The sequence below is a fragment of the Myotis myotis genome, unplaced genomic scaffold (genome assembly GCF_014108235.1).
Source record: "Myotis myotis isolate mMyoMyo1 unplaced genomic scaffold, mMyoMyo1.p scaffold_m19_p_46, whole genome shotgun sequence".
NCBI lineage: Eukaryota > Metazoa > Chordata > Mammalia > Chiroptera > Vespertilionidae > Myotis > Myotis myotis.
In genome coordinates, this window is record NW_023416353.1 from 1,304,209 (window position 1) to 1,328,905 (window position 24,697).

The 24,697-nt window shown below is 42.2% G+C and overlaps 1 pseudogene; it reads right to left on the reverse strand.

The window, feature by feature from the left end:
- Positions 1 to 5,815: 5,815 nt before the first annotated feature.
- On the reverse strand, positions 5,816 to 7,149 carry LOC118655471 (annotated as a pseudogene).
- Between the last annotated feature and the right edge of the window lie 17,548 nt (positions 7,150 to 24,697).

Sequence of the window (24,697 nt, forward strand, 5' to 3'; positions counted from 1 at the left end):
GCGTCTTACCGCTGGCTTTGATCCTGGATTTCAGAACCTGATACAGCTTCCTTCCTGCTGATCTTCTAGCCTAGATTTATTTCCCTGCTGTTCTAGATTCTCAACCTTGGTTTCTGACAGGATGAGGCTGGGAATCATAACCAGGTCCTTGGTGAGTATGTGGGTCCTTGGCTCACTGTGCAATCGGCCACTGGACACAACCATGCAGAAGCATTTTGGCTCTTCGGCTCCAGTCGCCTCAGATCCTTCAGTCCAGTCACCCCACAAGTGGCTGCAGTTGGTCCCAGCTGTACAAGGTCTCAAATGAGGCCCTGGTGGGGATTTGAGGGGCCAACATTATTGGCAAAAGCCTGGTCAGACAGACAGTGTCATGGAGGCAGCAGAATGCCTGCCACGAACCTGGCGGCATCAGCTGTGAAGGCCACCTTTCTGCTTCCAGACTGTGGTCAGGAGCTGTAAGCAATGGCTCCCCCTGCTTGGGGCGCCCCCTGGCCTTAGGCCTGCGCAAACAAAGAAGGGACGGCTTGAGCCTGCATTGGCCTCTTCCTACTCCTGGCATTTGAATTTTTATCTTCGAATTCCATCAAGACAGCATGCCATCCCACCCCCTACATTTCTAGAGTCCTGTAAGACTTTTATTTCAACTCAGCTTTACAAAATAATGCCAGAGCCCCAGAGTGTCCCCATGCTCCGTGTCCACCCCACAGCACATGATAAGCAGGAAAAGGTCTAACCTGTCCCTCTCTCTAAGCCCTTCTGTTCCCCACTATGGCTAGGAATCTCAGGCCCCGGACTCGCCAGCCCCATCCCATCTTGCTGAAAGGGTGTTCAGACATGGAGTTGGAGAAGGTTTCAACATCACCTAGAAGGTGGTTACTTCAGAACAGGCCTCTCTGCTCCCACAGCTGCATTGAGGGAATTCTGTTCTCCACTCCTGGTGTTGACAGGAATGGTCTACATTTGGGGTTCTCCTAGACAACCCCATTCCCTGGGGTGTCAGCCTGCACCCAGGAAAGGTTCTGCCACTTCCTGGACAGAACCACGTCTGCCTTGATTTCCCCTTCTGACCCAGAGCAGTGCCTATTCACTGGTCTCATTTCTTTCAATTCTCATGGTCATTTTATTCAGAGATCTTTCAGACCTTTATTGCTTTGTGGGGTCTTTCCTCCGATAAACACCAGGCTCCTCCACAGGTCTCCCTAACTTTAACTTTTGCAAAAAAGGGACATTATGAGTCAGTCAAATGTCGCTAAGCACCTTAAGCAGGTAGGGCCATTCCCCAGGAAGACAATTTTGCCAAGACAAAGACAAAAGGTCTTACTAGGGCTTCCTCCCAGGCCAGTGGCTGCTACTTGCCTTACATTTATACAACTTAGATGATTCTTCCAAGAATTGAAAAGGTCTAACCAGCTCTACCTCTAGTCATTGTGAGGAAGTAGGAAATTTAAATAGCAGCTTCTGCCTGTATAAAAATGCGGGTATAATACCTTCCTTTCTGCTGAAAGGAAAGGATATCAGAGTCTTACCTCCAGCATCCATGAGCCATATATGCCTGTCTTACTTTCTATTCCTTTCTCTTTTACAAGGTAGAGAGGGTTCTCTATGTCTGCCTGTGAGTAGAGTAAATCCTTTGTGTGGTGGGTAATTAGAGATGAGGAAAGAAGTTTTACTTTCATCAAATATTCTAAATTACCTGTTGTACTGATAGCTCCAATCACACTTTGCTTCTTTTTAAATAACTGTGACAGCGCGCGCTATCACATAGCACATTCTGCAGCCCTCTATTGTGGCACTTCGCAGAGTTGTAATGCATTAGAGGTGACTTCTGGGGACTTGTGTGAACAATCCACAGACATTCCACTTCAGTTCTCTCTCATACACCAAGTGGCTGACTCAAATGCAGTGTTCTTTAACGCCAAGCTTTAGGAAAATAAAAAGCCTATTACAAGGATGTGAACAAAAGGAAAAGGAAAGTATTGCAAATGAAAAGCATTGTCTCAACTCTAATTTCATAACCCTGGCTCCACAGGTGAAGGTTCACAGAGGCTGGACATTTCTGCTCAGGCAAGACTTGGTGGGAGAAGAACGCAATAATGGCAATGAATTTCTTATGCCAGAGTTGGCTGTCCTTGGCTTCCACTCCCTGATACTTTTTCTGTTCTTATGAAAGGTTGGGAAGGGCCAAGTTCACTCTCAAGATATCATCTGAATAAGCAATATGTCACTGCAGCAACCCCTACATGGGCTCAGCCCTCTCATAGATCTCTTCTCCCAGCCTGGGATCTTCAGAGCATCCTACTGGTCCTTCTTCCCTAAGGCAATTACAGCGCATGGGAATAGCTTGTCCTTTACCATCCCATTTATTTTTACATAGAGGTACAATATCTACTAATACCAGACCTCAATTCATCTCTGTACATCTTGTGCTAACCACTGTGTTCCATGGAGTGTCTTGAAACCTTTCTAGATGAACCATGGACATCAGAGTGGCCACACCAACTTACATAGTGTGAGCAGCCCACACACAGGAACACTGCTTTACCTTTCATGGCTCTAACAGGGTGAGAGAGTCACAAACAGAACTTGAGAAGGATCCCTTACACTTGATGCTGTGACTGCTTGCATGTGTGAGCTTTGCAAACAGAAACCTGTCACATTTGTCTCTGATTCCCAGAACTTTGTTTAGTACTTATCACATAATTGGAGCTTGAGAAATAACTTATAAATATTGAATGACACTGCATGAACTAAAACAACATACACTGTTATTAAGAATTAATTCTCTAGTACTTCAACCTTTAAGGATATAGATATGTGCAAGAGGAATCATTAGAGAAACTGGAAAGAGCCTGGGCCGGTGTGGCTCAGTTGGTTGGACCAAAAGGTTGCTGGTTTGATTCCCCAGTTGGGGCACATGCCTGGTTTTCAGGCTCAATCCCCAGTGGGAGGCATGCAGGAGGCAACCAATCCATGTTCTGCTCTTGCATTGATGTTTTTCTTTCTCTCCCCCTTTCCCTTCCTCTCTCTCTAAAAATCAATAAAAAATATTTAAAAAGCTGGAAAAATAAAGATGGATCAAATCTAACCCTTATCCAACAGAAAATCATTGCTTAGCAGAATTCATCCACCTTCTCCAATGAAGAAGAGAATAGGGACTAGTTAATGCAAATTCAAATTAAAAATAGCAACATAGATATACATATTTTTTCAGTGCTCACAGCTCCCCAAATATTTTGGGTATTGAACGCTTTGGACAGATTATGCCAGGGAATCCATATGTGGGGCAAATAGCATGGGAAAGATTTCGCCAGCTATCTCCAGTTCCTGATGTATTGTTTTTCAAGTTCCTCAAATAATTCTATCTTTAGAATAGAATATCTGTTTTTAAAGGGCTCAAACTTGGGCTGGTTGCCCACTACTGTTGTTCACAGCTGTATATATGGAGAGTGAAACCAGACTCTGTCTAACCTTTCATTAAATCGGCAACTGAGGAAGTTGGACCAGGTGATGTCATCGTTCCATGATGACATGAAACCATCAGACTAGATATGACAGCAGCGTGCATGTGTGCGTGTGTGCGTGCTTGTGTGTGTGTGTTTTTCTTTGCATGTTTTTCCCCCATTTCTCAGTCACAGCTTTGAGGGCAGTTGCTGAGGTTAATTTTTAAAATCCCTTAAGTGGCTCAATTTTAGTAACTCCTGCTCTCCCTAATCCTTACCTGGGAGCCAATGTGCAGATATTGCTGCTACTCCAGAAGGCAGAGAGTAGATGCAGGCTTCCCACATCTTTCCTCCTTCTGGATGTGAGCCCCATTCTACGTGCAGCAAAATACCCTCCTCTACAGTCACCCTCCACTTCCCCTTTCTACCCAGTTCTCTCCTTTTTTAAAAAAAAATTTTTAATTGATTTTTAGAGATAGAGGAGGGGAGAGGGAGAGGGAAAGAGAAACATCAATGTGAGAGGGAAACATAGATCACTGCCTCCTGCATGCTCCCTCATGGGGATCTAGCCCACAACCTCAGCATGTGCCCTGACCAGAATTGAACAGGCAACCTTTCGGTGCACGGGATGACACCCAAACAAGTGAGCAGTCAGGGCCCCCGTTCTCTCCTTTTGATACTTTGTAAAAAAGCATAACAGTACAACCTCTAGTTAAGAACAAATCCTGTTGCTGCTGCCTAGGACAATAGTCTTCAAACATTTTTTAAAAAATGAAGTCATTTTAGAAAAAGCCATCCGACACAGGCCTCTATATAAGTCAGTAAGGATTGTAAGATCCTGTCCTGGCTTCCTATCTCACAGAACCCCAGAACACTTCGGAATAATTTTAACACCAATTGCTTAGGATACTGAAGAAATGGAAATGATGGAAAAATTCAGCATCAGGGAAGAAACTCTTCTTGCTCCCTTAACTCTTACAAATGTATGGCAAAGGAAATAAGACTAATTTAGGCCTACTTTTAAGAGAGTTTTCTTTGAGTTCTTTCATTTACCCATTTATATTTATGGAAGCATCATGACCTGGGTCAACCAAATAAAGAAAAAGAAAAAAGAAGAAGGAGTAGAAGCCAAAAACTGTGAGTCATATAGAACTAGATCCAATTTAAAAGAATGAACAGGAAATGTCCAACATCACAGCATGAGGTTCAAGTTAAAGAAACAAACTCTACTGGAGCATAACAAGAATAGAGTCAATGTCATGGGCTCATAATCAAAGCCAGAGAGAATGTCTAGCACAGTCTTTCAATCTGGAACTTTCTTTCAGCTAGGTTACTTTATCTATTCCTAGATCTAAGTTAATGGTCATGCTTCAATCTCGGCTTCTGCCACAGGGGAATTCAAAATATGACTTGGGATGGGAAGGCCAGGTGCTCCATCCCTTGCTCCCACCATTCATGCAACCAGACCCACTATCTCTGCGTTTAGCAGGAGAATCATGCCTCCCTCAAACCCTGCCTATCTCTCCCACAAGATTTTCCTCTGCTGATCTAAAGTAAAAATTTGGTTTTCCAACCATATCAGATCCCAGATTTTGATATTCTCATATATATAATTTTAACAGTATAAACAAGTTGGTTTACTTTTTAAAATTACAATAATTACAAATAGTACAAATTGAGACATTTTTCCTGTTCCTGTGACAGAAGCTGACAACCTTCACTTTCAGTAGGGTTTTTGATATTTTGATATGATGCACATTCAGTGATATGTTGCCTTTAAAAAAAAACAACACATTTTCTAAATAATTCCAGGAGGCCTATTAGTGATATATACATGGGTCATTTACCTCAAATCTTATTTCCAGAACTACTATGTACAAGTCCAACACAACTGGACTAGAACAGGGTAAGAAGGCACTGAATCGAATAATATATTTTCCCAACAGTAATTTTTCTTTTTAAAATCCTCACTCAATGATATTTTTCCATTGATTTTTAGAGAGAGTGGAAGGGAAGGGAAGAGGCAGAGAGACATCTATGTGAGAGAGACACATCATTGATTGCCTCCCTCACACGCCCTGACTGGGGCTGGGGATTGAGCCTGCCACCAAAGTACATGCCCTTGACCAGAATCAAGCCTGGGACCCTTCAGTCCATGGGACAATGCTCTAACCATTGAGCAACCAGCTAGGGCCCAACAGTAAATTTTGATTATTCTCTAAATATTCAACAAATGGTTTAGAACTAAAATCATGATTTTTGGCTTTACAAAGTAAATCTGCTGTGATTTTTAATGGGCTGTACAATTCCACTATGGTCAATATTACATATTTTTACAGGTTTGCTATTGTTTAAGAAACAGAATTCTACAGTATTCAATTCTGTATGCTTTTTAAATCAGAGTCACAACTACTGCTTGAGTAGTTTGTTGACATAAACTCTACATCATCTTCATTTTCTTCATTATGCCCTGGAAGTTCCAACAAAAAGTCGTTACTGTGATTTGGTGGTAACATATTCATTGCCATATCATTTGATTGCCAGGGATGCTGTGGAGCAAGTGTTAGGCCGAAGGGAAGCCCAGGAGCAGATGCATGCAACCGCAAGGCAGATGGAGACACAGGTACGGTTCCTCCTGGAACAGCCTGCCCAGGCGGAAACTCCCACAGCTCATGCTCCCCCGCCCTCACTGGATAGCTGTATAAAATAAATGCCTCCACTCCCTTTTGGCGAGACTTCACTGACCCGCGAACCTCGCCCGGGAGTGCAGATTAAAGTTCCTCCTTTCTGGCTTTCCTGGCTCTCTGACCTTGTCTCCTGCCCCGCGAACCTTACAGCAAGGACATCTGGCAATCTGCCTGCTGCAAGTGCATCTCCAGGTAAATGACCATTCACACCATTAGTGGAAGGATTGTTCATTTGACCCAATAATCCACTTCTCATCTCTAAATCGTTGGGTATAGTCTCCGTGGGTCTCCTGGAACCCAGGCCAGTGGGGCACACACAGCATTACTTGCACTAATCCTATGTGCATACTTAATTATTTCTTCAGAGGAGATAGCACCTTTTCTTGCCTTATCTATTGATTTCAGTTTTTCTTTTGCTTGGTAAACCGCTATCGCCAGTATTTGTTCGGCTTCCTGTAGCTGTTTTTGTAATTGCTGAATATCACTGTCTCTCTTCTCAACTTCTTTTTGTAAAACTTGCATTTCATGGTGGATTTTTCCCTGAGTAAGTGCCAATTTCATTAGTTCCTGAAACTCCCGATCTCTGTGAATTAATAACTCCAGCACCTGGAGGCTCTGTGAATTAATAACTCCAGCACCTGGTTTTCTTCTCCAGCCTGTAACAACTTTTGGTTTCTTGAAATTGCCAGCATTTCTATGAGCTTCCTGGACAAGACCTCCAGATCTTCCCGCGCAGACAGCAGCTGCTTCGTGTGCTGTTGCCGCAGGCCACTCCTGATCCGCCTCCCTGCCGCTCCTTCTCCTTTTCGCCCAAGGAGGATGCCGCCATGTTGCTTTCCAGCCGCAGAGGCTCTCAGATATATATTTTTTGATGTTCAGTAACCTCTGACAATTTTATTGTCCTCCTGCCCCACAGCGGGGTGCCCCACATCTGCTACCTTTAACGCCTCAGAACTTTGGTGTCATTGATCTCAGACACCATTTTGCTGTCACCATCCTGCGGGTGGTGGTCTTTGGATGGATTGTATGGTGTGGTTTTTGTCCAGGGCGGCACCAAGATTGAAATCCTCCCCTTCTTCTAACAGGTGGAGGTAGGAGGCGATCTCAGCCTCCAGCTTGACCTTGATGTTCAGCAGGGCCTCCTACTCCTGGGCCTGGTCGGCTCTGACTCCAGCTGTAGCAGGCTCTCATTGAGCTGTTCCATCTGCTCATCACATAGCACATCTCCACCTCCTTCAGGCTGTTCTACAAATTGGCCTGCAGATTTCTCATCGAGTCCAGGTCAATCTCCAAGGACTGGACACTATGTCTCAGCTCTGTGAGTATCATCTCAGCAGCTTCTATTTCAGCAGTCTGTATGGTGATCCCTGTGGTGCTTTCCTTGATCTACTGGGACCAGTACTTGTCTAGATCCTCCTAGTTCTTCAGAACCAGTTCCTTATACTGGGCCTGGATATCCACCAGGATCTTCCTGAGGTCCTGAGATTTAGGGGCATCCCACTCCATGGTCAAATGGTAGGAGTTCTTTCTTTTTACAGCTGTGTAGTATTCCATTTTGTAGATGTACTACAGCTTTGTTATCCACTCATCTGCTAATGGACACTTAGCCTGTTTCCAGATCTTAGCTATTGTAAATTGTGCTGCTATTACATAGGTTGCATACATTCTTTCTGGTTGGTGTTTCTGATTTCTTAGGATATATTCATAGAAATGGGATCACTGGTCAAATGGGCGTCCCATTTTTACTTTTTAGGAAACTCCATACTGTTCTCCATAATGGCTGCATGAGTCTGCATTCCCTCTAGCAGTGTACTAAGATTCCCTTTTCTCTACCTCCTTGCCACACCTGTCATTTATTGATTTGCTGATGATAGCCACTCTGATAGGTGAGGTGATACCTCATTGTCATTTGAATTTGTATCTCTCGATTTTTAGTGACTTTAAGGATTTTTTCATATGTCTTTTGGTCTTCTGTCCACTTTGGAGAAGTGTTTATTTAGGCCCTTTGTCCATTTTTTAATAGGATTGTTTGTCTTCCTTTTTTTAAGTTGTATGAGTTCCTGATATATTTTGGAAATTAACCCTCTATCAGATGTATCATTAGTAAATATGTTCTCCCATGCAGTGGGCTCTCTTTTCATTTTGTTGATGGTTTCTTTTGCTATACAGAGATTTTTCTTTTGATGTAGTCCCATTTTTATTTATTTTCTCCTTAGTTTCCTTTGCCCTAGGAGATGTATCTGCAAATGTATGGCTACAAGAGAGATCTGAGATTTTGCTGCCTATGGTTTCTTCTAAGATTTTATGGTTTTACAACTTACATTTGAGTCTTTTATTTATATTGAGTTTATTATTGTGTCTGGTGTAAGTTAGTGATCTAGTTTTTCTTTTGTTTTTGTTTTTTTTGCATGTACCTGTCCAATTTTCCCACCATTTATTGAAGAGGCTTCTTGACTCCATTATATGCTCTTGCTTCCTTTGTCAAATATTAATTGAACATAATGGCTTGGGTAGATTTCTGGGTTCTATGTTCTGTCCCATTGATCTATATGCCTACTCTTGTGCCAGTACCAGGCAGTTTTGAGTACAGTGGCTTTGTACTATAACTTCATGTCTGGTATTGTGATTCCTTCAACTTTGTTCTTTCTCAAGATTGCTACAGTAAGTTGGGGTCTTTTTGGTTCCATATAAATTTTTGGAGTGTTTGTTCTACGTCTGTGAAATATGCCATTGGTATTTTAATTGAGATTGCAATGAATCTATAGATTGCTTTGGGTAGTATAGACATTTTAATAATGTTGATTCTACCAATCCATGAACATGGCATATTCTTCCACTTGTTTATATCTTCCTCTATCTCTTTTTTCAACGTCCTGTAGTTTTTTGAGCACAGGTCTTTGGTTAAGTTTATTCCTAAGTATCTGAATTTTTTGTTGTAATAGCAAATACGACTGGTGTTTTGTTTTGTTTTTTCATTTCTCTTTCTGAGACTTCATTATTGGTGGGTAAATATGTCATAGATTTCTGAATGTTAATTTTTTAACCTGCTATGTTGCTGAATTCATTTATTAAATCTAGTTTTATGATGGGGTATTTAGGGTTTTCTAGGTACAATAGCATGGCTTCTGCGAATAATGACAGTTTTCCTTCCTCCTTTCCAATTTGGATTACTTTATTTTCTTCTTCTTCTTGTCTGATTGCTATGGCTAGGACTTCTAGTACTATGTTGAACAAGAGTGGTGAAAGCAGATATCCCTGTCTTATTCTTGTTCTTAGGGGAAATGGTTTTAGTTTTTGCCCATTGAGTATGATGTTGGCTATAGTTTTGTGAAATATGACCTTTATTACATTGAGGAATGATCCCTCTATTCCCATTATCTTTTACTATGGCCTTCACTTTGAAGTCTATTTTGTTAAATATGAGTATTGCTACTCCAGCTTTTTAAAAAATTTATTTCCATTTGCCTTTACAAATTTTTTCTATCCCTTCACTTTCATTCTGTGTGAGTCTTTTGTTCTGGGGTGGTTCTCTTGTAGACAGCATATATATGGGTCATGTTTTCTTACCATTCAGCTACCCTTGTCTTTTGATTGGAGCATTTAAGCCATTTACATTTATGTTATTATTGATAGGTACTTATTTATTGCCATTCTTATTCTTTATGACTGTGTTCTTCTCTTTCTCTCTATTTCTTCTTCTTACAACAGTCCCTTTATCTTTTCTTGCAGTGCTGGTTTGGTAGTGATAAACTCTTTTATCCTTTTTTTTTTTTTTGTATGTGAAGCTCTTTATTTCACCTTCAATTTTGAATGATAGCCTTGCTAGATATAGTCTTGGGTTCAGTCCTTTGGTTTTCATTACTTTATATACTATCTGCCATTCCCTTCTGGCCTGAAGTGTTTCTATTGAGAAGTCAACTGACAGTTTAATGGGAGCTTCCTTGTAGGTAACTTTCTGTCTCTCTCTTGCAGCCTTTAAGATTCTTTCTTTGTCTTTAATGTTTGCCGTTTTAATTATTATGTGCCTAGGTGTGGGTCTTTTGGGGTTCATCTTGATTGGGACTCTCTGTGTTTCCTTAACTTGAATTACGTTTGATCAAAAGAGTGTTAAATTTCATTCTGATTAGACCAACTTAGACCACATGTGCATTCCTCAACTAATCACTGGGCAAGGAAGTTGAACTTATGTTTATTATCTTTGGCCAAATCAGGGCCCACGTCTCCAGTCAATCCTACCTGAGCTTCACAGCTGCTATGTGATGGGGCTGGGAAGAATGGAAGCAGGAAGTCCACCAATCATGTACATCTACCCCTTGGAGAATCTGTGGACTAATGACCTGCAGGGGATAGTGCTGTGTTCTACATATGTGGCTGCCAGTAGCCCACTCCCTTGACCTTTCGATATGGTGATATGGGAGAGCAATTTCCAAGAGGGTAGCCAGGCAGGCAACCCCAGAGGTGTCCAGGACACCAAGAGAAACACACATTCCCCTGCTTCATCTAAAGGACATCTTAAAATACCATGACTGTCAACACAATGTTCTGGGGGAAAAATAATTTTTAAATAGTACAAAAAACTAAATCTTGGTACTTGAAAATCATAATTTGGAGCATATCTCAGTCTGTTGCCTGCCTCTTGATCATTTCTTTGATTGCCCATCAAGTCTTAAGATTTCTTAGATGGGTATGGATCTCAGCTTACAAAGTTATAGAAGGGACATCCATGTCTTTATTTTCAAAGGCACTTAGATGTGACTCTGAGATGCAGGCCCTTGGATTAATCTGTGCCTGTCCTCCCCGACATCTCTGGGCTCTGCCCCATAAGGCTGCAGCATTATTCAGCAAGAGGCATCCCTCCTCTGTCCCTTCCACACACAAGCAGTTGGCGTTTTATGTTAAGTAATCCCATGGCATCCTTTTCTCTCACAGTCAGATTTGCCTTTCAAAGATGCTTATTCTGTAAGATGCACAACTGTAAGCTCTTGGACAGCTTTGAAAAAGAAGCACTCCCACGATCTTCCAGGGGCTAGGGCTTCTTCCATCCTAAGTGAAACCCATACTGCTCTTTCCCTTTAGTATTTCCATGGGAATTAACCTGAATTCAGTCACTCTCCAGCATGGGACAGTTTCATATGTAGATATCAAAGTCATACATCCTGTCTATTGCACTGTTAATATCTCAAGTATGTACATTTGTGTCCTCAGCAAACACGTAAATTATTAGAACGGAGGATGAGAGCTCTGCCTTCTGGAGGTCACAGCAGTTTTATGGGTAAAGTGGTTGGAGCACCTTCCCCACAATCAAATGCCGTGGGTACAGGATTTGGGGGGGCCTGGGACAACTCAGCCTGAATAAGAATGTGAATTTCCTATTTATAGTCATTTAAACAACTTAAACACTCCCTTGGGGCTGATTATGCTTGGACCAGGGGAGTCAGATGGAGTCATCACGCTGTTACCATCTCAGTCATCAGTGCAGGAGCATCTGAAGAGATGACAGAGTGCACTGGCAGGATTTTCATCTGCAGATGCACACACTGAAGCAATCAGGAGTGACTTTATCAAAGGAAACTGATAATCATGCTCTGAGTAATCTCATTGAGAATGTGGTGACCTAATCCACCAAGGGTTTCTGGAATCCTGAATTCCTAAGGAAGGTCAATGTTACAGGCCTCAGTGGGCAGGGAGAAAAAATATTAAGTCATACTGAGGCATTTTTCAATTATCCCAGTTATTCTCAAATGAAAAAAATATATAGTTACTATGGTGTTCCTGAAAACCAAGAGATCCCAACTCTTCACAGATGCATTGCCCAACAGTTAATGTCTCCAAGAACAAATTTAGAACTCTTTTTGGTGAAAGGATTCCTACCATTTACTTAATTAACACATCCATCAACTTACCTTTTTTGTTTTTGGTGAGAACAGGTAAGTTCCACTGTCTTAGGAAATTTCAATTACAAAATACACTATTATCAACGATAGTTACCATGCTATACATTAAATCCTCAGAACTTATTCATCATATAGCTAAAAAGTTTATACTTTTTACTAACCTCTCTCTATTCCCCAGCCACTGGCAACTACTTTTGTTTCTATGAGTTTGTGGTTTGGTTTTGTTTTTCTTATAGATTCCACATATAAGTGATGCCATGAAATATTTGTCTTTGTCTGGCTTACTTCACTTAGCATAATACCCTCAAGGTCCATTTGTGTTATCATAAATATAAGGATTTATGTTTTTATTCATTTAAAATAAATAAGGTTCAGTTGAAAAATTCTAAATGTTATGTGGTAGTCAGTTCAGCTCTACATCTTCCAAACTCTATCTCTAGAGTCTTAGTCATGAAGGAAAAATATCCAAAGTGTAATCGGACAACCAAGAGGTTCAGGCTGCCTGTCACTACTTGAGCCAATTATGCAGAGACAGGGTTGAATCATTTATGAGTGTTTATCCAATAATGCTGGCAGTATGGGAGAGCAGCAGGTCATCCACAAAAATCAGCTCTGTACCCCACCATAAGCCACCTGCTTATATAGGGTAGGACAAAGATTCCATGGGGAGGTAGGGATTATAGGCATGGGAAGTAGGCAGTGCAGGCTGGGGTGGGACTCCATTGTTTGGGCAACAGGACTGTTAATTCTTCCATGATAATAGGCAGTTCTTAAATGAGAATGGACGCCATTCCAAGGTTGACTCCCAGGTGGGGGGTTGTGGGGCATACAGCTCCCAGCCAGGTTAGAATGTCCTTTTTTAAACCAGAACAAGGCAATCATGGTTAACAGAGCATGATTAATATTTCCCATAACCATAACTAGTCCCCAATATTCTATTTTTTGTTCCTAACAAAAGAAATGCAACTTGGGAATTGAAGCTAAGACATGGCAAATAGATTGAAAGCCAACCTCATCCTAGCCTTGGTTCTTGTCTTCTCCTCTTCTCTGTTCTCCTGGAACGTCCCAGGCTCTCCTTATCACCTTAGCCCTTATCTATTTTGTTTTTCTCTATTCTTAAAATGACAGCTGTGATTGACATTGACATAGAAGTTTGGGTCAAGTATATTGGTCATATGCTTATTTTCTATCCTTTGGGCTTATTATATGGTGCATGTTAAGGCAACATGCAATCATAAAATCAGTTACAAATGGATTTAGCCCTAGACAAGCTTATGGATGTATCTGCCAAGGTGCATAGAAGGTTTTTAAAAAATATATATTTTTTATTGATTTCAGAGAAGAAGGGAGAGGGAGAGTGAGATAGAAGCATCAATGATGAGAGAGAATCACTGATTGGCTGCCTCTTGCACGCCCCCAACTGGGGATCAAGCCCACAACCCAGGCATGTGCCCTTGATCAGAATCAAACCCAGGACCTTTCAGTCTGCAGGCTGACACTCTATCCACTGAGCCAAACCAGCTAGGGTGCATAGAAGGTTTAATGTAGGGCTTAAAAGAAACAAAGAAGCTGAGTTAAAAAAATAAAGGTCGAGGGGAGGGAAGAGAAAAAAATTGATATTAATAGACAACCCTAGATAATAAAATCCTAATATGCAAATCGACCAAACGGCAGAATGACTGGCAGAATGACCAGTCGCTATGATGTGCACTGACTACCAGGGGGCAGATGCTCAACGCAGGGGGCAACTCCTGTGTTGAGCATCTGCGCCCACCCCTCCCCCCACCCCCCCCCAGAGGGAGGTGACCAATGGCAGCGATCAGGGAGCGGGGGCCAGCCAGCAGGTGGCACCAGGCCGCCAGCCAGCAGGTGGCACCAGGCCGCCAGCCAAGGCGGGTGCCAGTGGACCCCCCCTCCCCCCCATCGCCCTGCTCACCAGTCGCCCCACAGATTGGCCCCGATCACTGGCCAGGCCTAGAGACCCTACCCTATATATTGGGAACAGTCTCTTAGATTTAAAAATTAAAACCTGGCTAGGCTACTCTAACACTGAAAAAACAGGATGATGCAGTAATGACATGCATGGACTCTGGCTTGCACATTTTGTGGTCAGCCCTGATTCTGACAAACTGTGTGACAAAACCAATTACTTAACTTCTCTCTGCTTCAGTTTTTCCACTCATAAGATGGGGAAAATGGTACTACTGCCTCAGAAGGATCATGTTATGTACTACTTTTTATAATCAGGGCAAAAAAATGTAGCTGCCCATACAACAGCAAGATGCCTTTCACCTGTATGAAAAGTATGGCCACTGGTGCATGCAGCATCCCAGATTGTGAGAGGGTTGTCTGACTGCTGGTTTAGGCCCAACATCCCCCAAGGGGTCCCGGATTATGAGAGAACGCAGTCCGGGCTGAGGGACCTCCACTCCACGCCCCCCCCCCGCCCCCCCCTGGCCCTGCACTGGGCCTCTACTTAAATCAATAAAAACATGGGATTTAAAATACAAGAAAATTAATTTAAAAACTCACTTTCTGTTAATCAGATAATTTCTGTGTTTTAGCTTTGATGGAAATCTTTGTTCTCTCTCCTTCCCTCCTTAATATCAAGAGCAGAGCCTATGTTTTTGTGAAGCAAGTGTGGACGAAAGGGGCCACATGCTGAGCTGACAAGCTCAGGGGAGGCCTGCATGGCAGTCTTGCAAACTTGGATACCTAAAGTAACCACAAAGGATGGTCTGAAATTAAACTTTAACTAAAAGCAGTTATGGTGGGCAGTTATGTCCTAGGCCAGTATCTTCACTGACAAGGTCAACCTTTATCTTAACTGAGCCTATCTGTCTTTTTGCATCTATGATAACATACCCTTGAAATGTCTGGGTAACTTGTGACTTCCCTTTATCTGGAGCCCTTGGGGCACAACCAAATGTGCTGGGCCCCAGGACAGATACCACAAATTCCTTCATCATCATGTTAATTGTTCCTGCACCCACCTAAGTATGTGTCCATCATTTTACTTTTTATCCAATCCCAGGGGTTTCCCTGCTTTGCTTATCCCTCCTCCTTAATCTATCACCAGTGAATTTCATGTAACTCATCTATGTTCCTCCTTTGATTGCAATGTATAAATGCAGATGTAACCCGACATTCTCCGGAGCATTATCTCAATTCGTTGAGGTTCTGCTTCCCGGCATATGTCAACAGTTTGGCTCAAATAAACTCACAAAAATTCTTTACAGGTTTCAATGGTTTTTTTACATTAACACAAGAGAATGATTTTGATTACCACTCACAAAATTCATGATTCTTACATACCTTTTCTGTATCCATCCTGGGAATATACTATAATTCCAAGGCAGAAGAAGTCAAGAATGCTCTTTAGTTCTCATTTATAGAATGGAGAGCATCTACAATCCAGTAAAATGAGAACTGTTGTTCTGTGGTGGTGACTGATTGCTATCATGGTGACTTATGAGTGTAATCATTGGGTAGCATGAGTGATTTGGAATTTTATGATGAAAATTTCCATATACTTCCATAGAAGTCAAGTTTAAAACTTCTAGAAGTATATATTCCAGTTTATTTACCTTAAGCACAAGCATGCCTTCAAATGTCTACTATGTGATGCATTTGCATAATTTAATGCAAACAGACATCCCATTTTCACTGACTAGGAAGAGCTGAGCTTCCAGGTATGGAGGCACTCAATTAAGAACACAAGCCAAACTGAAAGTAAGTCAAGTCTTTAATCATTTACATTTAATAGTATAAGCAAGAGGCTGGACAGGGAAAGTGCCAGCTTCCTGTGTTCCATTTTCCCCATGGAATGGCACGAGAAGAAAGTTGAGCTGTCAGCACTGACATGGGGATTGTGAAGCCCAGATTTCAGGATCCCCAGTAGACCATCAGGGAGCCAGCTGAGTCTGATGCAAAAGCAGATAGAGTCTTTCTTTATTCGAGCTAGCTCGGCTCCCTGACCACACTCACCGACGCAGCGGCAAGCGGGAGAGAGAGAGCTAGCTCAGTGGGGAGAGGGGTTTTATGGGGGGTTGGAGTAAGGGGAGGAGAGAGGACTGTGGGCCCTGCCGATTGGCCGGGCGCAAGTCAGAGTCTTGTTACACAGGATGTGGTTGTGTCTATGGCGCACACTTCCCTTGATTGTCATTGGTTAAAGAAATCCTAGGTGTGGCTAGCAGAGGCCTGGGCTTCCGGGAAGAAGCTCCTTGCCGAGCACATGGCTAAGGCTGCTGCCCCAAACTGGAGGATCCGGGGTAAGATGGAGGGCGTAACCCTTGCCCTTTCAGGGATGATCTTACTACAGAGGGTCCTGCCATTTCATGGGCCCAGGGGCACAGGGCAGGGCAGGGCACCAAGTCTGGCGTGGGGAGAGCAGCTGCCCCATGAGGTGAGACCTGACAGGGAAAGCTTTGTAAATTGCCTATAGTTGGACCTGACAAATCACAGAGTGTTTTTTAACTAGTGAAATTAAATTTTTGGACAGGAACACGTGGTATTCCCCTGGGCAGACTGGTTCCCTGGTCCATTTGGACAGAGGTGGAATAGTAAAGGTGGAAATTTATTGAAGAACAAGTACATACACTCACACGTGGGTAAAGGGAAACATTCTCACAGCACAGATTCCCACGTGGAGAGGGGGAAAGAGTCCCACTGAGTTTGTTTTTTTCTCTATGGCTTATAAAGGCTGCAGATCTTGGTGCCTTGATATCCCCTCTGATTGGTCACTATTTCCTTGGAATAGTTACTGTAGTAACTTCTGAGCTCAAAGGTCTAATCTCACATGGGACATGTGAGGTTTTCCTCCTCTCCTTCTTTATTGTTTTCCTATTCCCTTTGGGGTTTCTTCATCTCCTTCTGGATGAGGGCTTCCTTCCCTTTGTTTTGTAAATATAGACCCTTTGCTGCTGTTTCCAGCTCCCTCATTCTATGTAAATATATCTGTTGCAGCTTTTAAGCGCCTCTATTCTATGGAAATATATCTTCTGCTGCTCTGCAGCCCTGTGTTTCTTCCATGGTCCCCTTAATTTCTAAAATTTCCTAAATCTGTCTTTTTCACCCCTAAAAATTTCTGTTTCACTAGGAGGAGGACTTCTCAGTTTGTTGGGCTACTTCTGGCCTGTAGGATGTTTTATTTCTGGGTTCTATTAAATACTAGTGACAGAACTAGTATTGAACTAGCTGAAAACAAAGGGAAATTTATTAGAAGGGTTTTGGGATATTCTAAATAATGGAAGGAAGGGGATGAATAATGAAATGATGGGAATGACAGTGATACAGTTGAGCTTTGGAATCAACCGGAACTTGAGTCTTGAACCTCTCCAGGATTTTCCTCTCAGCTCTTCTCTGTGTAGTTTTTTCTTATTGTGGCCTAATGGCCTTAGGCAAATGGAAACTAAAGTGAAAAGTTGCTGGGGTGGTTCAAATAATGAAAGGAATATGACTAATAATAACAACATCCAAGTTTCATATATTGTACAGTTAGCCCTATCTTTCCCAGTTCTAGTTAAAGAATAAAAACAACAACTCTGATTGGCCCTTATCTGGATCAATCACTGTGGATGTGGACCAATCACTCTGCTCCCATAGCAGAGACCTGGCCAGAGGACCCCATTGGGCATCATCTCTAGAGAAGAAGGAATTATTAACCAGAAAGAGCTATATGTCTTTAAACACATGAGAAGAAATATCATTTTGGTACTGTATCTAAAATTGTAAAGGAAGAAGGATTATTGAGAACATTAGGCAAATAGCTTCTCATCTGCCAAAATACTTATTTTATAAATAGAGGAAACACCAAAAATCACTACATGGTTCACTAACTTTGTTTTTATAACTTCTTAGTAAATTCATTTACCAGCCAGTGTTTTGTTTTGTTTTTTAGCTCTTACACTATCTCTTTCTCTCTTCCCCTTTACACACACACACACACACACACACACACACACACACACACACACACACATGACTCTACAAGTCTCAGCTTACAAAATGAAAGGCAAGCCCTAGCCGGTTTGGTTCAGTGGATAAAGCGTCAGTCTGCAGATCAGGGGTTCTGGGTTCGATTCCAGTCAAGGGTGTGTACTTGGTTGTAGGTTCCTCCCTGGCCTGGGCCCTGGTCGGGACTCATGCAGGAGGCAACTAATTGATGTGTTTCTCTCACATTGATGTTTCTGTCTTTCCGTCTTTCTTCCACTCTTCCAAAAAATCAATGGAATAATATCCTCGGGTGAGGATTTAAAAAAAAAAGGGCGAGGTTTCTGTTCTTAGAAGTGTGGACAAAAAGGAGACACATGCAAACCGAATAAGTCTGTGTGGCAGCCTTGCAAACTCAGAGACCTAAAGTAACCACAAAGGATGGTCTGAAATTAAAACTTTAACTAAAAGCATCTTATTATGTGTAGTCATGTCTTAGGTGGGCATCTTCCCTGACAATGATCAACTTTGAGCTTAACTGAGCCTATTATCTTTTTGCATCTATGATAACATACCTGTGGAATGTCAGGGTAACTTGTAATTTCCCCTTTTCCGGACCCCTCAGGGCACAACAAATGCACCAGGGAGGAGACCACAAATTTCCTCATTGTTATTGTTCGCGTGTTAATTGTTGACTGTTAACTATCCTGTACCCACCTATGTAAAAGAAGCATGTGTCAGAACCAAGATGGCCATGTAGGTAAACATCACTACTCGCCACCTCCCATAACTACATCAAAATTACAACTAAAATACAGAACCACCATCATTCAGAACCACCTGAAATCTGGCTGAATGGAAGTCCTTCCATTAGAGAAGTAAAGAAGAAAGCACATCGAGACTGGTAGGAAGGGCAGAGGTGAAGAACAGGCTGGTCTGACACCCACGTGTGGGGGGTTTTTCCAATCAGGAGGGATATTGTTATGGAATTGGAGCAGAAGAAGAGACAGTTGAACACTCAGAGGTTCAGGGAAGGAAGCTTTTATTCAAAGCAGAGCTGCTGGTTCAAGGGACTCAAAGATCCAGATCCTGAACAACTTAGACAATGAGATTTTCTCGTTATATATTTCTGAGTCTCTTTGTTTCCTAACTGCCAAGCTTCTATTCTGTGGTGGACTTTCATAGCCCTCCCCTCCCCCGCCCCCTGAGAATCAGTTAGAATGGTTAATTTAGATTGTATCTAATGTCTATCCTGGATGGCGCTAGTTATCCCTCTAGTTAAGCTGTTACATCCTTGGTTTATGGCCCTTGTAAATTGGGAGTATTTAGATAAATAGGTCTTGTAAGATCAGATAATTAAGGAAGGGGCAGTGACTTGGTTATGGGCTAAGAAGAATGTGCATTAGGGATACTGATGAACTAGGGACAGAGTCAGGCTGCTGGTCTCCTGCATTCTTTCACAAATGGAGTTAATTATCGGCTAGCAAGAGTGTGTTAGAAGACAGGTTACTGGCACAGATTCAGATTGCTACCCTCCCAAAAGATGTCTTATGTTCCCCATTAATATCTCCGATGCTTCACATGATGAGCAAGGGGTCCCAGCCACTGTAACTTCATGCTGTAAAAACCAGCATGGACAAAAAGTGGCTGAATGACACGGAGGCTGCTGGAGTCCCAAGTAGTTCCTCTTAAAAAGGCCAGCACACAAACTTATACAGTCTTGCTCCCTCTGAGTTCCAGCAATGGGAGGCAGCTCTTAGGGAACCAGAGACATACAAGGAGGAACTGGATTGTCTAGCATCAGGGCAGGAACTCAGGTGTGGCTTTCTCCCAGATGAAGGTGCTCTCAGGGATCATTGTTCCTATGCTGGGACCTCCTCCAGTTGCAGAGCTGACTGGCAACCATATCTGAGTTTCCCTCACATTGTTCACTCAGTCCTTGTGATTCCCTGAGATCATGCCCCATCCAACTTGCAGTCCCACCCAAACTGTTTGCAGCAGTTTTTCCATATGTATGGTCTGCCCTGGCTCAGATTTTGCTAAAATCTCTTAAGCAAGCAGCAGCTGGTCCAGGGAGTCCCAAACCTATCAATAAGAGGTCCAAAACCTGGCACTAGAACTAGCCTGCCTTGCTTCACAGCTTGACCTCACCTGGGAACCTCCAAGCCCAATTCTAAAAAGCAGCCATCTGCAGATCTCTCTGTAGCTCCTGCCAGGTGGCCCCAGGCAGTGACTGACTTTGTACCTCCCAGAAGGTAGACAGCTTCAGATCATACCATATTAAAACTCTACACATCCACAAGTGACACACACAAGGGGCAGACTCTGTGAGTACCAAAGCCCCACAGAAGCAAGTCTTGCTCCATTTGGGTGTTTCCTGCACAGAAAGTCTTCCACTGTAGTCACAGCCGGTCCTTATAGACAATTGGCGTCAACTTCTCTCAGTTACATCAATAGCAATCAAGGCTCAATTACAACAAGACTGGGCACACAGCCCACACAGGGGTGCATTTAGAGTGCCCAGCTCAGGTGACAAAGAGGCTAAACCACTGGGTCCTACAGGACACCTACTACACAAGGCCATTCTACCAGTTCCAGGAGATACAGCAGCTCTACCTAGTATATAGAACAAACACAGGGAAGCATCCAAAATGCAGAGACAAAGAAACATGTCAATGAAAGAATGGAAGAAATCTCCAGAAAGAGAAATCAATGAAATGGAAGCAAGCAAACTGCTGGATACAGAGTTCAAAACAATGGTTATAAGGTTGCCCACGGATCTTAATGAGAGCTTCAAGTGACTCAAAGAGAGCTTCAAGGGACTTAGTGAGACTTTCAAGGATCTTAGTGAGAATGTCAAAGATATGGAAAAAGACCAGTCAGAAATTAAGCATACATTAAATGAATTAAAGAATAATTTACAGGGATTCAGCAGTAGAGTAGAGGATTCCGAGAATCAGATCAACAATTTGGAATATGAGAAAGCAAAAACAAACAAAAAACCCAAAACACAACACCTAATCAGAAGAGCATAAAAAGCAAAAACATGAAGATAGAAATAGTGTAAGGACCCTCTGAGACAACTTAAGCATATCAACATTTGCATTATGGGGGTGCCAGAAAGAGAAGAGAGAGAAAGATATTGAAAACCTATTTGAAGAAATAGTGACAGAAAACTTCTTCTACCTGGCGAAAGAAATAGATTTACAAGTCCAGGAATCCCAGAGAGTACCAAAGAAGAGGAACCCAAAGAGGCCCACACCAAGGCACATAATAATTAAAATGTGAAGGATTAGACAAAGAGAGAATCTTAAAAGCACCATGAGAAAAGCAGTTAGTACTACAAAAGAGCACCCATATGACTGTCAACTGTCAACTAATTTCTCAACAGAAACTTTGCAGGCCAGAAAGGAGTGGCAAGAAATATTCAAAGTGATGAATAGCAAGAACCTACAACCAAGATTACTTTACCCAGCAAAGCTGTCATTTAGAATTGAAGGTCAGATAAAGAACTTCCCAGACAAGCAAAAGTTAAAGTAGTTCATCACCACCAAACATGAAATGTTGAAGGGTATTAGAGGAGGAGGAGGAGGAGGAGAAGAAGAAGGAGTTAAAAATATGAATAATAAAGTGGCAACCAATACATATCTATCAACAATTGAATCTAAAAATCAAAATAAATGAACAAGAAATCTAATGAACAAAATAAACTGGTGAATAAAATAGAATCAGAGGCATGAAAGCATAGAACAGACTGACAAATCTTAGAGGGAAGGGGGTGGGGGGCAGGAAGAGATTAAGCAAAGATCTTACCTATGGACACAGACAGTAGGGTGGTGAAAGGGCAAGGTGGAAACAGGGTGGAGGGGAGCAATGCTGGGGAGAGGAGGGACATCTGTAATACTCTCAACAAGAAAGATTTTTTTAAAATTAAAGAAGCATATGTCTATCATTTAACTTTTTATCCAATCCCAGAGATGCCCCCCACCCCCACTTTGCTTTCTCCTGCCTCCCTAATCAATCACCAATGGATTTTGTGTAATCCCACTTATGTCTCCACTTATGACTGCAATGTATAAAACAAGGTGAAAAACTACCATTCTCCAGAGCATTATCTCAATCTGCTGAGATTCTGCTTCCTAGCAATTGACAGTTTGGCTCAAATAAACTCACAAAAATTCTTTACAAGTTTGAACGTTTCTTACGTTAACAGAAGCAATTAAATTTCCTCTTTCCTTCTTGATTTTCACCGTCCCTGCACTACAACTTTAGTTGAATAGCTCATATCATTAATTCAGTCAAGAAGTCTCTGGAAATAAACATGCCTTTTCCAAACATAAGATTATCCTGAAGGCCCAAATTTTATACTATTTGCCCAATGACAATGTTAAGTTTAAAGAAGAAACGACTGTAGTTCTAGTTCATATTAAAGGACAGCTGATGCTCACATTACTTAAAACTTGGTTGCAGTTTACACTGCCATTCTTGACTATTGATATTCTGTCTCATTCCAGTAATGACTTGAGAGGAGCAAGCTTTAGTTTTACAGAATAATAATCTTTTAAAAAACAATCTTTCTTATGAGCCTAAGTGTTAAGTGGCTATGAATCATTTCTGCTGTGTTGTTCCCTTTCTGAAGATGCTGCTCTCCAGCTTTCTTGTACCCTCCAATCCAGAAAAAGGCAAACCTCCTCCCTGAGAAATACTTTTCCTCTTCTCTCACACAACAAAATGAAAACCTGTCTTTCTGGCCTCTTTCAATGTAAAATGTAATTGATCTCCAATGCAATTTGAGCTATTCTCCATTTCCAAGTAGTTCTTTTATATTCGTCATCATTTATGCCCCTTTTGTGTGTCTCCTAATATCAAATGTGAAAATTTCCACTACTCGACATTTGAGCTCACATTAACCTAGTTTCCTGCCTTCTCTGGCCCTTAAGGTCTAACATCATAGGACTTAAAAATATCCTACCTTGGGGAGTAGGTATCGAGTTACCTATCTAAGGGCTTACAGGATCACTAAGGACCTCAGTTACTATCACATTTTCTTGAAGGAATTTATAATTTTGTTATACTATTTATCAAATCGTTAGCATTCTGGGGAACACAGTTTTAGCTGTCCATATGAAAATACCACTATTTCGTATGGATTTCAGAGTGGCAGAGAGCATAGGAAAGTTACTCTGCCTCTAGTTTCATTGTCTGTGAAATGACAGAACTGACTGATCTCGCAGGTTATGGTGAGGATTAAATGAGCTGATCCATGGGAAATGCGCAGAAACTGGCTAGAAACCCATCGGAAGTGCTCACTGCTAGCTGTTATTATCCTGACTGGAAATCTCTGAGAGGCAGGGTGCAGTGGGGATAATACCAAACTTCTGGGCTTTTTGTTTAAATCCGGTTCTTTAGCACTGTTTGGGCAAATATACTTAATTTCAGTGTTTTTGGATGCAAAAGTAGAATAACAGCACCTGCTTTGGTATATGACAGAGAAGTTGTGAGACTCAAAATAACATAACACATATGAAAAGTCTATAAACAAAGCCCTTTGTGGGGTTATTATTACACTCCGTCTTTTGCAGTTCTGTTCTCTTACCCAATTCTGACACTGTATATGAGCTGTGGGTTTTCCAATACTACCAAGGAATTCTCCAACACCAGCTGGGCCCTATGGTTTAACTCAATTCCAACACTACCTACCTGGAAATAGTATCAGATTTCACAGGTTAAGGGCTCGGTTCCATAAGACTGCCCCCACTTCAGATGCCAATTGCAAGTCCAGGTTGTTACCTGTGCTTCTGACCAACTGGCTATGTATCCGAGGCTTTATACCACCTCCTTGGGTTCCATTAATTTGCTAAATGGCTCTCTGAGCTCAGAGGAACACTTTACTTACTAGATCACTGGTTTATTATAAAAGGATATAACTCAAAAACAGCCAGATGGAGGAGAGGGGTAGGGCATGGCATAGGGAAAAGGGTGAGGGACCTCCGTACTTGCCCCAGACCACTCTCCCCAAATCTCCATGTGTTCATAAACCCAGAAGTTCTCCAAACCCCATCCTTTTGGGTTTTTATGGAGCCTTCATTCATAAATATGATTAAATCATTGGCCAATGGCCACCGATTCAACCTCCATCACCTCTGCTGTCTCATCAGGTCAGAGGAGTGGAATTGGAAGTTCCAACCCTCCAATCTCATGGTTGGCTCCTCTGGCAACCAACCCCATCCTCAGTTGCGTTCCAGAAGTCACCTCATTGACATAAACCCTGGTGTGGCTTAAAGGGCTTTGTTGTGAATATCAGGAGACCTTAATCTTGCTCCCTCATTGATGAGGAAAATAAGACATTTTTTTGGGGGGGGCGGCACCCCCAAAGACCCATCAGAATCCGAATCTTTGCAAGTGGAACCCGTCACTGGGAATTTTTTAGAAAACATTAGGCTAGACAATGCTAATGTGAATCTGGGGCTGAGCCCCGAGGTTCTAAAGGTACAAACCTGTCATGGTGATCTTCCTCCAAGAGCAACTCAATAAGCAATGAAGAGGCCACTGCTGTGTTTTACAAACATATTTATCTCTGTGGTTAGTATCAAGTAGATTATGATTACTGGGCTCCTGCCCTAACGTTACAGATTTTGTAAGCAGTGTCCTTATACAGGTTTCTAGACCAGTATAGAAGGCTGCACCTTCCCCGAGCCCCCTGCTTAATGCTCTACTCTTGGCAAACACCCTGCCTGCGCAAAGG